Consider the following 14,291-nt stretch of genomic DNA (forward strand, 5'->3'; position numbering starts at 1 on the left):
CTTGTGCCACGCTTGTACCACTTGCTGAAATATACGGAAGGTAAAACTGCCAGAGATTTCTGCTTTAATTAACACCAATTTCGGGAGTAAATTATAGGGAATTTGATGGGTTGTGAGTTGCCCATTCCCTTAATGAAATTCAACCATTTTTCTTTAGTATTCTGTTACGGGGTTTACCGTAAGGTAAAAAGGAAATGTTACTTTTATTCTTAGTTATTATGATTTTTGCAATACCAAATTTATATAGTTTTTATGTGTTACTATTTTTCTACATTAAAAGCATTTTGAAAAAGATCCATAACATTTTTTTATTTTCTGCCAATGGAGCCATGTGAGGCATTGATTTAAGCTGGATGAGTTGTAGTTTTCATTGGTACCATTAGGGGGTAACTGAAACTTTTTGATAGTTTTTTTATTGCACTTTTTGTGAGACAGATGGACGAAAGACAGCAATTTTGGCATTTTTGTTATTGCGCTTATTGGGTTAATATGATTATGGAAATACCAAATTTATATATATTATTTATTACTTTGGCACAATAAAGTCCTTTTTATAAAAATAAATGTTTCCTTTTATGCCATTTTGAGGTACTTGCGACTTTTTGGTCACTTTTTAATTGTGGTTTCGTGGAGGTGAATTAATAAAAAAGTCATTTTCCCTGTGTTTTTTTTTTTTGTGTAATTTCTACACTATTTACCATGTGGGATTGTGTACCATTTTTATAGTACAGGATATTACGAAAGCGGCGATAAACCAGGGTTTTCAGGAATGGCTTGCTTGGCAGATCCGGAGACCTTAAAGGGGTGGTCTCGCGAAACCAAGTGGGGTTATACACTTCCGTATGGCCATATTAATGCACTTTGTAATGTACATTGTGCATTAAATATGAGCCATACAGAAGTTATTCCACTTACCTGCTCCGTTGCTAGCGTCCTCGTCTCCATGGTTCCGTCTAAATTCGCTGGCAGCTTGCTTTTTTAGACGCGCTTGCGCAGTCCGGTCTTCTCCATTCAGCACGAGCCGCTTCAGTGTGCTCCCCGCTACAGCTCTTCTGCGCATGCGCAGACGAGCTGTCACTGATCGGGAGCGCGCTGCAGCGGCCATTCTGTACCTTCCTCTGTTAGAGGAAGGTGCAAAAAGTGGAGCTGCCCAGCGGAGAAGCCCAGCCCAGCCCAGCCCAGCAGCCCCGCAGCCCCGAGAAGCCTCCCAGGTAAGTGATTTGTCGGGGGGGGGGGGGGGCTGCCGCTGCGCCGGGCTGCGCCGGGGGGGCTGCCGCTGCGCCGGGCTGCGCCGGGGGGGGGCTGTCGCTGCGCCGGGGGAACTAGCGCTAGGCCGGGGGGGCTGTCGCTAGGCCGGGGGGGGCTGCCGCTGCGATGGGGGAACTAGCGCTAGGCCGGGGGGGCTGTCGCTAGGCCGGGGGGGGGCTGCCGCTGCGATGGGGGAACTAGCGCTAGGCCGGGGGGGCTGCCGCTAGGCCGGGGGAACTAGCGCTGGGCTCCGGAACCTAGCGCTGGGCTCCGGGGCCTTCACCTGGGCTGAGGGTCTAGCGCTGGGGAGCCGGGGGCTAGCGCCGGTTACCTGCTGCCTGGCGGTGGGCGTCTGGTCGACGGCTGCGGGGCGTCTGGTCGGCGGCTGCGATGCGTCCGGTTGCCATGGAGACACAGCTGGCGGCGTCTCGGGAGCGCGCACGTCGGGCTGCAGCGAGCGAAGGGGAAAGAGCCGGCGGCCATCTTGAGGAAACTTTTATAAGTTGCTGAAACGCTGGAACGGTAAGTACGAACCAGCTAGAAATGTCATTTACAGGGGGGCTTAGTAATGTATGCTTAATGGGGGGGACTGGGCAAAAAAAAAATTTAACTGCTTCCTCGAGACATCTCCTTTAATGAAGCCTCCGGCTACCATGGGAATCCATCGGCACCATGCAATCACACTTTCTATCATAGCCAGCATTAAAGGGGTTGTCAAGATGTGAGATAATAATGGTCTATCTTTAGGCTAGTCCATCAGTAGTAGATTGGCGGATGTCTGGTGCCTGGGACCCCTGCTGATGAGCTGCTCTCTTGGCTGGGGTGCTCATGCACTAAGCTGATTTTTGCAGGAAGCAGACAGCTCCGTTCTCGCAGCAGTGGCCAGGCTTGGTATTACAGTTCATTCACTTCAATGGGAACTTTGGCTGACTTACCAAGCCTTGACACTGCAGTAGGAATGAAGCTGTCTTCTTCCAATTACTCTTTTTCTGTCATGTTTTACTTTGATTTTTGCGTTCCCATTTGAGTTGCTTTTATCTGATTAGTTCAATACGTTTTCATTTCCTAATGTAATTTGTCCTTCTTGGTTCTATTATGTTCCTGCTATGTGATGAATGGAAACTTCTTATTTATAGATCACTTGTTATTCTGGGGAAGGCTACAGACCTGTATGCAGAACGGTAGTATTAGTCCCATCACTTCATCCAGATGGTAGGCTCCTTTAGCACTCTGAGGGCTTTTATCAGTACTGTATGCAATGTGACCTTTATATTATCTTGTTTGATTGGTATCTCTCACCTGTGTGGTTATATGCAGATACTTAAAAGCAAATGTTACTGAAGCAGCACCAAATCTTTCATCCATTTAACTGTACAGTATGCCTCTTAAATATGGCTCATGTTATTGAAGAGGGGTCAGTGGATGGAAGTTCCACATCAGCAGGTACATTGGACTGAGGGCAAAATGTCTGTTTCATCAACTTTGGCTTCACCTACAGGCATTAGCAGTTCCCCTTTTTGTATTGTTAACTCCATTCAGGTCAGCCCCCAGTTTAGGCCACACCAAAGCAGCAGGGGGTAGAGATAGGAATAATGCATGGCCACAGGGAAGGCACCAGGACTTAAATGGAGGCTGTTGACAACAGGAAACAGTTATTGGACAGTCCAACTAAAATCTTCAACAATCTGCCTTAGCCCTATCATAAGATAGGCAGGGAAGAACAGAGCGCAGAAGAGACGCTACAAGGCATCTGGTGTTGAATTCTGTTTTCCCAGGGTTTTCTCTTTCTTTCCCTGCTGCACTCGGTCTAGAAGGCTGACCAATGCAAACCCTACATGGCACTGTTACCAGAAGGCATTCCCCAAAGGTCCGTACATACTATACCTGCTGCACTCTCACACTCCATAAAGTAATATTCTCCTCAGCATCTCTAACATTATAAAACTTTTCAACCAGATTCGTCCCGTCTAAATGGGGCTTAGGGTATTTAGTAGTAGACAGAAACTCATTTCCTTTATGAGATCTGCAAGTTTTGGCTTTCCAGTTTATATCCGGATAGTTCCCCCATAATATTTACTTTATTGTTATTTGCCACTTAATCTATTTCTGAGGCAAATAGATTTTCAGCGGCCTTTAGAGAACCCCTACAGGATTTTATTATTGGAGATTTTATTATTTTTCCCTCCATGTAGCTCTACTAATAGAGACTCCTCCTGGTCTTTTCCCTCATCTATATCTTCATGTAGTGTGGGCTTTAAAATGGGACTTTATATAAAGGCAAACCCCTCCGCCTTTCTATTTTTTTTATCCTTTATAAAGAAACTCTCACCCTGTAAGTTCACTGCCAAGTCACAGCTTTCATTCAACCAGGTCTCAGTTATTCCTGCTATGTCATAGTTGTCCTCAGATATTGTTACTTCCAGTTCATCCACCTTTTTGGTCAGACTTCTAGCATTAGTCACCATACAGTTTAAAAGGTTTTGGTTATTTTTTATTTTACATGTGCCTCTGTGAACTGTTCTGACAGTACTAACCCCTCCAAGCGCTCCACCCTCATTCTCATTACTTAGTCCCAGGTCACTGTCTACACTGTCTTCCTCTGTATCTCTCTGGTTGTCTTTCACTCCCAGTCCCTAGTTTAAACACTCTTCTAGCCATCTTCTCCCCCAGCACATCTCTCCATTGAGATGGAGCCCATCACTACGGTAGAGCCTGCAGCTGACAGCAAAGCCAGCCTAGTGCTCCAAGAACCTAAACCCCTCTTTCCTACACCAAGTCGGGAGCCACTTGTTTACCTCTGCAATCTCCCTCTGCCTTTCTGCACATGGTACATTTAGTATTCTGCATCTATTAACAAAAATAAAGCATTGGCATGTCCGCTTCACTCGCGGAAATAAAATCACAGCATGCTCTATTCTTGTGCGGATTTCACACGGATGACTTCTATTGAAGTCAATGGAAGCTGCCTGACCCTCATCATCAACTAGCAACAGCGTGGGGAAAAAAGATTTGAAAAAAAAATCTGTGTTGAGCATGTGTGACGGCAAGCCTTCCAGACCATTCACAATACAGATTTAATCCTTTCCACGCAGTCGGCGCTGGATTCTGTTGCTGGCTCCCGCATGCGGAATCGAACCCAACCGGCCTTAGATCCAGTATCTGGGCTTCCAAATGTGCAACATGCTCACATCTCATAGAGCAGTATGTACCGTCGAACAACTGTTCAAGGACTGCATACACGGCACAAGATGTACACTCTATGGCATTGTCAGTCATGGAGCACATTCTTAATGGGGATCGTACAGATTAAAATCAAGTAAAAAATATCAGTAAATGGGTAGAAAGTCCCCTGGCTTTAAAGTCATCCAATTTTAAGTCCCACACACTTAAAACAACCCCACTTTACATCAAGCACACATTACCATGCTCCATGAGTCGCTTTGTTGTTTGGTTTAAATAGCTACCAGCAGTACTAACTCCTGGAATGAATCCCCCGTACTGACAGGGATAATGTTCTGAGACTTGGGACGACACGGAAAGTGTGGATAGACTAGTTAATCTCCAGAAATATGGCAGCAGAAAACAAAAATCTGCTCAGTAGAAAGTAAACCCCATGAAATAAATGTTCGAGCTTTGTGATGTGGCTGGTGCCGTCAGTATTTCATCTACGGAGTTGAGCCATGTCTGCGTCTCTGTGTCATTTATCACCGATGCATGAGCACAAATAAAGGAACAGGCTTGGAGGAGTCTATTAATACTTGGTTGTGGTGAAAGAAAAGCATGACCCCAAAAGACAGTCAGATATGAATAATATAATTAATGATTAGTCGGATGTGGCAGAAATCTGATTACATACGACTGCAGGTACGCTTTCTGTATTAGTTTTGGCAGATATTTAGCATTTATCACATAATTAGATGATGCCAAACCAACATGTTAAATTGCAAATTTACCTTATATGTATATTTAAGCTGCAGGACATGGTATTATGTGGTTTTAGCAGCACTAGTTGTCTTAAAGGGGCTGTCCAGTGTGTATGTGTGGGAGACCACTCCTATTAGGGAATATTCCTGCCATGAAGGAGAGTACTTGGTCTGTACAATGTTTAGGTAGGTGGTATGTGTAAAAGTAACATCCACATGAATGCAGGACCCAAGGTTTCCCGGCAGTACATTGCCGAGGGCATCACACTGACTCTACTGGCTTGTCTTCTTCCCATAGTACATCCTGGAGCGATCTCCCTAGGAAAATGTCGCTCTTTCACCACGCCGTCCACATGGTTTAAAAGAAGACAGACCGGGCCACCTTCTTCTATTGCTCCAAGGTCCAGTTCTGACGATCATGTGCCCATTGTAGGTGCCTTTAGTGGTGTACATGGGTCAGCAAGAGCACTCTGACTAGTCTAGAGCTGTTCAGTCCCATACTGGGTGAGCTGTGATGCACTGTCTGTCCTGACCCCTCTCTATCATAGCCAGCAGGAACCATCTCAGCAATTTGTGCAACAATAGCTCTTTTGTTGGATCAGACTAGATGAACAAAGTCTTGGCCTCTATAGGCATCAATGAGCCTTTGGAACCCTTGACTTTATTGCTAGTAGACTAGTCGTCCTTCCTTGGACCACTTTTGGAAGGTACTAAGTATTGTATAGTGAGAAGATCCCACAAGACTTACCATTTTGTAGATGCTCTGACCAAGTCATCTAGTCATTATTACTTGGCCCTTGTCAAAGTTGCCCACAGTTCTCCATTGGTCACTTACCTCCTCCACTATTCTACAATGTATATAGGCTGGTTGTGGCCAAAATTTGTGTGGCCAATGTATATAGGCTGGTTACAGAAATCTTCTTGTTCCAGGTGTACCAGTCTTAGTGTCACACATTTATACTGTAAGAAAAAAAATAAAAAAAAAGAGTTGCCCCACACCGTAAAAAGCTCTTTTAAAATTGTAAAATAAAAAACTTACAAATACCCTTTTTTCTTCTAAAAACTGCACGTTTTACCTGATTTCAATCCCTGTCATTTGGTCATAATGGTCACTAGAATCAATGTTTGCTCTGGGAGTATTGAGCTTCGTAGAAACCACAAGTCGTTCTGTCCTATTGACTTTAACCCTTTCCAACCCACTATCTGACCTCTGAAGACATTATGATTTAAGGCTGTACAGCTCCTATGTTGGAAGACGTCTGTCGGGGGTTCTCTTACAGTAGATTGCCAGCCTCTCTGCTGTTGGAGCCTATCCAACGTGTTACCCCATGCAGTACTGGTGTTAGCCAGCATATAGCGCCATTGTATAACAGCAGAAAAAGAGTAAGACCCCCTAGGAAAACCAGAATGCAAATTGGATTGGAAAGGGTTAACATGGGTAGTAGGCCCAAGCCTCAATGTAATGATGACCAGGCACTTTAGCCTGTCTAGCCCTTGCCTGTAACCATCTGCTATTAACAGTACTACAGACCATGTCTGGTGGTCTTGTGAATGTCTTCGGTAAGCTGCCTTGTACACAGAGGATAGACACTGCTCTGTTACTAGTGTCAAGTCAAGCGCCTGCGTGCTCTGTACAAGGCTGAACTGCCAAACCCTGTGCCAGATTTCCATGAGTAACTTGCAAGTACTGTGTCACAATACTGTTTGAGGCAACCAACTTGATGGTTACAATCTGAGTAAACTGTTGTTCTAGTTAAACCTTGCCATCAAGTCTGTGCGAGTTGCTGCGCCATCCACAAAGGGGGCACCATGCAACAGTCATTGGCCATGCTTATAAGTTTTTGGCCCTTTTTCAAAGTGCCTCACTGTTATGTAAGAATTAGGTTGGTTCACACGGGGTGGAAATTCCGCAAAATGTCCACAGCGGGACCGCACGGAAATTCCACGGGTTTTGGCACGGGTTTTCAAGCAGCTTATTCCGCTGATGCCAGCTCTTTCCCGTAGAGAGAAGAGATGGCTGCAGTGGAAACGACAATAAAATTGACATGCCATGGCTTTGAATTCTGGCCGCAGAGTGCGGATGAGATTTTTGCAAATCTCGTTCCACTTTGTTGCTGTATCCCGGGATGAAAAATGCAGGCGCAATTTCCGTGCAGAGAGTCCGCACAGAAATTCTGTGGCAATTCCGTCCCGTGTGAACCCAGCCTTCAGCTTTACTTTTATAATTCTAGAAAACCCAGTATTAGGGGGGAGTACAGTTCACCATCAACTACTTGTGACTTCAGAAACTGGAGAACTCGCATATCAGCCTGATCTAGGTTTGACGTTTTTATTATTGGCAGTCAGATCCAGGGTAGCATTGATTTATACTTTGGCGCGCTGGGGAACCATATAAAATCCATAATTCATGATTATATACTATGGTCAATTTCTAATAAATATTGGTCAATATTAGTAGAGACTGCAGTGATACCTTTTCATCTTGCAGTAAAAGGTGACAATATATGAGACCAGGATCACGGTGATGAACTATACTCCGGCACAACTATCTGACTGGCAGGACTGGCACACCGTCCCATCTGATAGCAATAAACAGGCAACACAATTATCATGTATAACATACATTCTGATTGAAGATGGCATCTGCTTTTAGTACACACTTGCGATCACAGGGAGGTTAGAGATCCGGGAATGCTCTTATTATTTTGACAGGGTTACTGATCTAATGCAAATATCTTCAGATCACATCCACACAACATTCATCTTCTGCCAGGGATGAGATTAGACAGAACTGACAGGGCATTTTGATAGAAGGGAGCTTGTAAACAGAAGCGTTGTGTCCGACGGCTCCATAGAAGCTGCCTATTAGGAAGATGTCAGAGAGGCCAGTATGATTAATGAGTATCAGGAAGAAAATCTAACAGAGTGTAGGTCCACCGAGGTTTCCTGAAGGACTGGTCCAGGACAACTATTCATGATGTTTATCAAAATTCACAGCATTTACTGTACGATTCATGTCGAGGTTTTAAAAAGCTCATCCACTTGTGTTAGAAAAATTGTACAGAATTGAGGGCATGCTGAGGATTCGCTAATCCAAAGCGTATCAAATCTGTTGCAGCTCCTCACCACAGATTTCACTCTTGCAATGTATAGCATTGCTCTTAGCGAGTACCTGCCCGCTTGGGAGCAAAGATTCGTCTGCCAGCAGCGGGCGGGGAGCGGCGGGGGAGAGCAGGTAGGAACGGAGGGGAGATCTCTCTCTCTGCCTCTCTCCCCCCCGCTCCCCCCTGCTGACTGCCGCAACTCACCTGTCACCCGCGCCGGCAGCCAAACCTTTGCTCCCAAGCGGGGAGATACTCGCTAAGGACAATGCTCGATCGAGCAATTGTCCTTAGCGAGTATGCTCGCTCATCTCTAATAGGGAGAGCTCAGCGGCTAGGCTACACCAAAATCTACACCAAAATACGCACGTGAAACATACAGATTTGCAGCGATAAAAAATACTTAGACAGGATGACTTAGACAAACCTGTAATTGGTAGATACTAGTATGCCAGGTGACCTAACTCTCTGTAGTACACACAGAGGCATAATTGCATCATAAAGGACATTATACAGAAGTACTGAGCAGTGTAGATGTGATGTGCGGTTTTTTGAGGGCGGCTATTGAGTGGCGATTTGGCATTATCATCCTGCACCTGGGTTGTGTCATGGAGGACTCCTGCCATGATTGGATTGATTTGGAAGCTGAAGGATAAAAGGCACCCAGGGAAGACTACAGACTCAAAGAACCTGATGAGAAACTCACAATAGGCATTACGGAGCAACAAGATAGCGAAGGTTTAAGCTACCACCATCAGGACTGGACAGTGATTGCTTGTAAAGAATTGTGCCTTCACCTGTATGGATGTTGGAAGATGTAAACGTGAGTCTAAACCAGTGATGGGCAACCTTTTCAGCTTGGTGTGTCAGCTCCCTGCTCTGCTGACCGAAAGTGAGGTCAGCGGCCTAATCGGAAGTGCCAGAACTAGATGCTCTGTGCCGGAGTTCTGTTGTTTTGGCCTACAGACGTCCGGCACAGAATGTCTACAGCAATGTTTTATCCTCGGCTACTGCACCTGGCCGTGCAGGAACCGAGAATGAAACCTCTTTATCGGTTCTCGGCATGCGGCCCCATACTTCTCTGTATGCGGCCACATGTCAGCGAAAATGGCTACACATTTCAGTGCTGACACGCGTGTCATAGGTTCGCCATCGCGGGTCTAAACTATTTACATCCCTGTCTCTCTAGACCTATTCTGGGGTACTACACTACCATTTATACACCATGGAGCAGTGACCATCTCCAGTGCACCTCACCATCAGAACCCACCATATTTCTTCACTTGTGTGTGATAGACTGAGTTTTTGAGTGACCCGCCATGACAAGTGCGAGGCATATCATCCCTCGGCAGCTGTTCCAAATCCCCAGCAGCATCACATTGTCTCAAAGTACGGTTACCTTTTAAAAATATGACTCCGCAGATCAAGACGCCATGCTTTTCTACTGAAACTAATGTTTGACGTTATTTATGATCAGTCATGTTAATCCAAGCCATGAAGCTCACTATGCGAATGAGCAGAAAAAAAACTTAGTATGTGCATAAGAGAAGTATTTGAGAGAAGCACAAACACGAAGTTTGTCAACTCAACTTCTCTGTTGTTGTAAGAACCCAGCATTTAAACATGTTTCGGGTTTGTTGGGGACATACTATGACACAAAACCCAAAAAGTCTTCCCATAAAGGATCTGCGAACCTTTGCTGGGGGTTGCTCCACATCTCTCTTTTTCCTGCTATTCTCTTAATGAAGGTCATAGTGAACCAGTCTTGTGAGGTGGTAGTAAGAACTTGGTAATAACTTAGATCACACTCATTACAAGAGATCTCCGTTCCATATTCTACAGTAGATTACACCACACAGGGTAACTGCACATTGTTTATTAGTCAGAAAAGATTTGACTCCTGCAGAAACTTTAAAAAAGTTTACCCAAACCCAAACCGGAAATGAAAAGTGGAAGAACAGAACTAGAAGATGAAATTGAGAATGTGGGCTGAACATGAGGCAATGCACTTGTATGGCTGTCCTTGGTCCCTGGAAATTATTGTATCTTCTATTCTACTCTGCGCTGCACAATATATTGAGAAAGAATGATAATGATCTCTGCATAGAGGAATTAATATCCGCCTGGATACAGCCTCTCCTTTACTAAGATGTGCCATTAGATGAATATAAAGCAGAGAATGACGTGATGTCTACTATAATGGGAGACGGACAGCAGTGTGTAAGATCAGAACAACTCGACCCTCCAAGGCGCTGACATCATCAGTCAAGGACATTTGCCCGGGACAATGGGAAATTATGAGCAGATGTAAATGCTGTCGTAATTACGGTCATCTATATGGGGATAAATTGTGTTGCCTCATTAAACTTGTGATGTCAGAGGTTTTGCTCATATGGGCTTCTAAGAACCCATACCTCCCAACTTTTATTAAGCCAGGTTTCTAACACTGCCCGATCCCCTTAGTGTCCCCACACAGTAGTAGTGCACATGGCTGGAATTAGAGGTTTTGACCCCTGACCTCTCCTCCCAGCATCTACATCCTCTGCACATCGCAGACGCTGGGAGTGACATACTTGATGCTGTAGTGTTGCTGCTCTGCCGCAGGTTCAGGGTGAGGAAGGCTATTGCTGCTGGGAGCATTATTCCTATCAGGGCTACTACTGCGAGTGCAATTGCTACTTGGGGCACTGTTACTATTGAGGCCACCATTACCACTGGGGGGCACTGTTATTATTGAGGCCACTACTGGGAACGCCATTACTATTGAGGCCACTATTACTACTGAGGGTGCTGTTACAATTGTGGGTGCTATTACCAGTTGTTATCACTAGAATAATGGGAGGTAAGAACACGTGCCGTGATAAGCCACTCCCTCAACCAACACCCCTTTTTACCTTGGCTGGTATTTTTTTGTGAGAAACATGGCAACCCTACCTTTGTGCCTCTCTCACAGTAGTGATGCCCCTCAGGGGGTCACGCAACGAATGGCGTAGCTAGGACTTGCTGGCTACCATTGTTTTCAACTATACTAGCACAGGGGTACAAGGACTCCAATAAGTGCTGTGACCCCTTGACTTCTGCCAACACTAGGTCCTATATACTTGGCAGTATTATGGATCCACCTTGTGTGGAGGAATACATGTTTTTTTTTACATGGTAAAAACACAGAAACGATAATTATTGAAAATACACTGTAAAGTATAATCCTCTAACCAACATCTAATGTCAGAAGCCCAGACCAGGTCACATATGAAGGCAAAGAATGGCCGACCAACTATGCATGACAAACCCTTCGGCTTTAGAAGGCACAATAAACTGGTGGCATAAACCACTCAAGAGCTCCCTCTAGTGGAGGTAATAAGACATTCTGGAGAATTTTGTAAGTTTACATTAAAAATAACTTTCATGCCTGCAACAGCTAAAACACCTTTTGAAAATGGAAAGAGTGGAAATAGAAGGGAACGAAGAATTCCAAGCCCCAAAATAAAAATAAAAACCTGAGATCTTATAGGAAAATATTTGAATCAAAATGAGATTATCGAATGTATGAGACAGTTTGCCAACACAATCTGGTACTACATCCATAATGACACGAATTGTCTGGGAAATCTAAAAATAATGTAGTTTGAAAGATGTTGATGGTTCCAGAAAAGCTGATCCCAGCAGATAGCTGAAATTCAGACCTCCGGTTTAATGCAGTCCCAATACACAAATAGCGAGGAAACAAAAGACCACAGAATGTCACCAGTGGTATACAGCATCCAATTTAGTTTATTGAATTTCGTTTTATTTTCTCTCGGTGTTTTATTAATGGGTTGAAAGTTATATTTTGTTTCTTTGGGGAGGGGTGGCGAAAATGCTGTATCGCTAATTGTAAGATCAAAATTTGCAAAAGGGATGCAACATAACTCCAACATGTGCCACTCTTGGCCTGGGTACATCCGCTGCAAATGTCCGGCTGCTTCCCAGTGCCTGATTTCTAGCACTCTTGTTGATGTCATTGCCATCCACCAGTGACGTCATTACCAGCCTTAACCCTTTCACTTATAACTATTATCACCTATGCTGGAAAGGTGATGAAAGTCTGATTGTTGAGGGGTCTCACCGCTGAGATTCCCACTGATCCCAAGCACAGGGCTCCTATTTCCCCCTCCTCTTGTTACTGTCAGATTGTTGAACCAATCCACCATGACATCAGATGGAATACAGCAGTGGCCACGAATGCCCTCAGCTGATGGTCATTGAAATGAATGAAGCAGTGGCGCACCTACATGGCTACAGCTTCAATTAATGTGACGTTATTGCGGGTTGTTTCTGAGATCCTGCAGCGACAAGAAGAGGGAGACAAGGGAAACCCACTCTTGGGGTCGGTGGACGTCTCAGCGATGAAACTCCCATTGAACACTTTTATCGCCCATCCTATGGATGGATTGTAAAGGTTAGTTGTGAGACTACCCCTTTTAAAGGAGTTTCTGAACATTTTACACCTCTGGTAGCCAGGACAATTTGGATTTGTTGGTTTCGAAGTTTTCATTGTTCAACTCCTATAATGGAGCCAAACAGAGGAAATCCTACCGGAGACCTCCATTGGGATTGAACTGTTCTATCAAGCACCACTTTTACGAAATATCCAGAGCTGTGCCTAGCATACAATGAGGAGGCAAGGTTTCATCCTTCTTGAGCAAAAGTAATCAATATCCAATTCTCTTTAGATGCTGTATACAGTGCATACTCAACCAGTATCCATGCTTCCAAAGTCTATAGGTTTTGAGAATGTCGTCTTTTTTTGGCCATTCATGTTTGAATCAGGGTTGGGGTTAAAAAATGCCTTGCAAACGGGGACTCAGGTGTAAGGAGGTATCTGTATTATTGTCCACCCAAGAGTGCAGCATTGTAGCCTCTTCCAATGGTCTCTGTATGTATGGAGGTGTAAAGGACTTGCCCCAAGGGTTAAGGCTGCCATAGAGATGGGCTGCAGAGGAGTACCAAAAATTGCACCAAACTTGCCTTGTGCTCCAAAATTTACGCCAAGTTTTGGCACAGTGGTACTAAGCAAGCTTGCTGGATGCTATATGATTGGAGGATGCTCTGATATTAAAGGGGATAATTTTTACTGTATAGTGAGCTGCAGGAACACCGGACTGTAAGGTGAGAAGCTGCCAGCTGTGCTGCGCAAAGACTAGAAGGGAGGCATGGAAAGTGGTTGCCTGAGCTGCCGGAGGGGAGAGAGGGAGAGATCTTAATAGCCTTGGTGAGGGCTGATCGCTGCTAACAAGAAACCAGAGCAAGGAGTGGAGAGTAGTGCTACTGACCCTGGACAACGCCTCCAGATAGCTTGAGTCAGTAGAAGCTGTGACTCCTGTGCATCAAACTGTAAGTGAGGCCGGCCTAAACTGTGACTTTAGCTGTGCACGCAGGACTAAAAATAGTTAGCCAGCAGGCCTACTGCAAGGGACAGAGATTACGTGGAGAAGATTGGACTATCAGCAGGTTTCTGTCACTCGAGAGCCTGTTCACGAACTAAGCTATTTTCAGAAGGGAGAAAGCAAAACAGCAGCTCGGGAGGTGCATGAGCCATAGATAACAGACATGGCGAGTTATGTTCTGTATTTCTTTGAGACTGTATTGATATTGCTCAGAGAGTACTATTACCCTAGAGTTGATAATTTATTTTGCCTTGGGTACAAGTTCAGTTGCTTACTCCTTACTATTCCACTGTTATACCTGTGTTTTTAAATAAATATTGTAGACTTTGGTTACTCCATCTGCTACATCGTATCCTGAATCTGGCATCATAACTCAGCCCACGACAGAGGTATAAGAGAAAATTACAAATCGTCTTGCTCTTGTTGCATACTTCTGGCACATCACCGCTGCCCCCTTCTCCGCACAGACTGACATGAGAACTGCAATTCTACTCATACTGCAGTCTGTGCTAGCTTGGGCCAAGAGCTAGAGCCTTTAGTTGACTGTTAGTGCGCCCACCCACTGGCGTTTTTTTACCTGCGTTTTGCGTTTT

The sequence above is a fragment of the Eleutherodactylus coqui genome, chromosome 7 (genome assembly GCF_035609145.1).
Source record: "Eleutherodactylus coqui strain aEleCoq1 chromosome 7, aEleCoq1.hap1, whole genome shotgun sequence".
Lineage (NCBI taxonomy): Eukaryota > Metazoa > Chordata > Amphibia > Anura > Eleutherodactylidae > Eleutherodactylus > Eleutherodactylus coqui.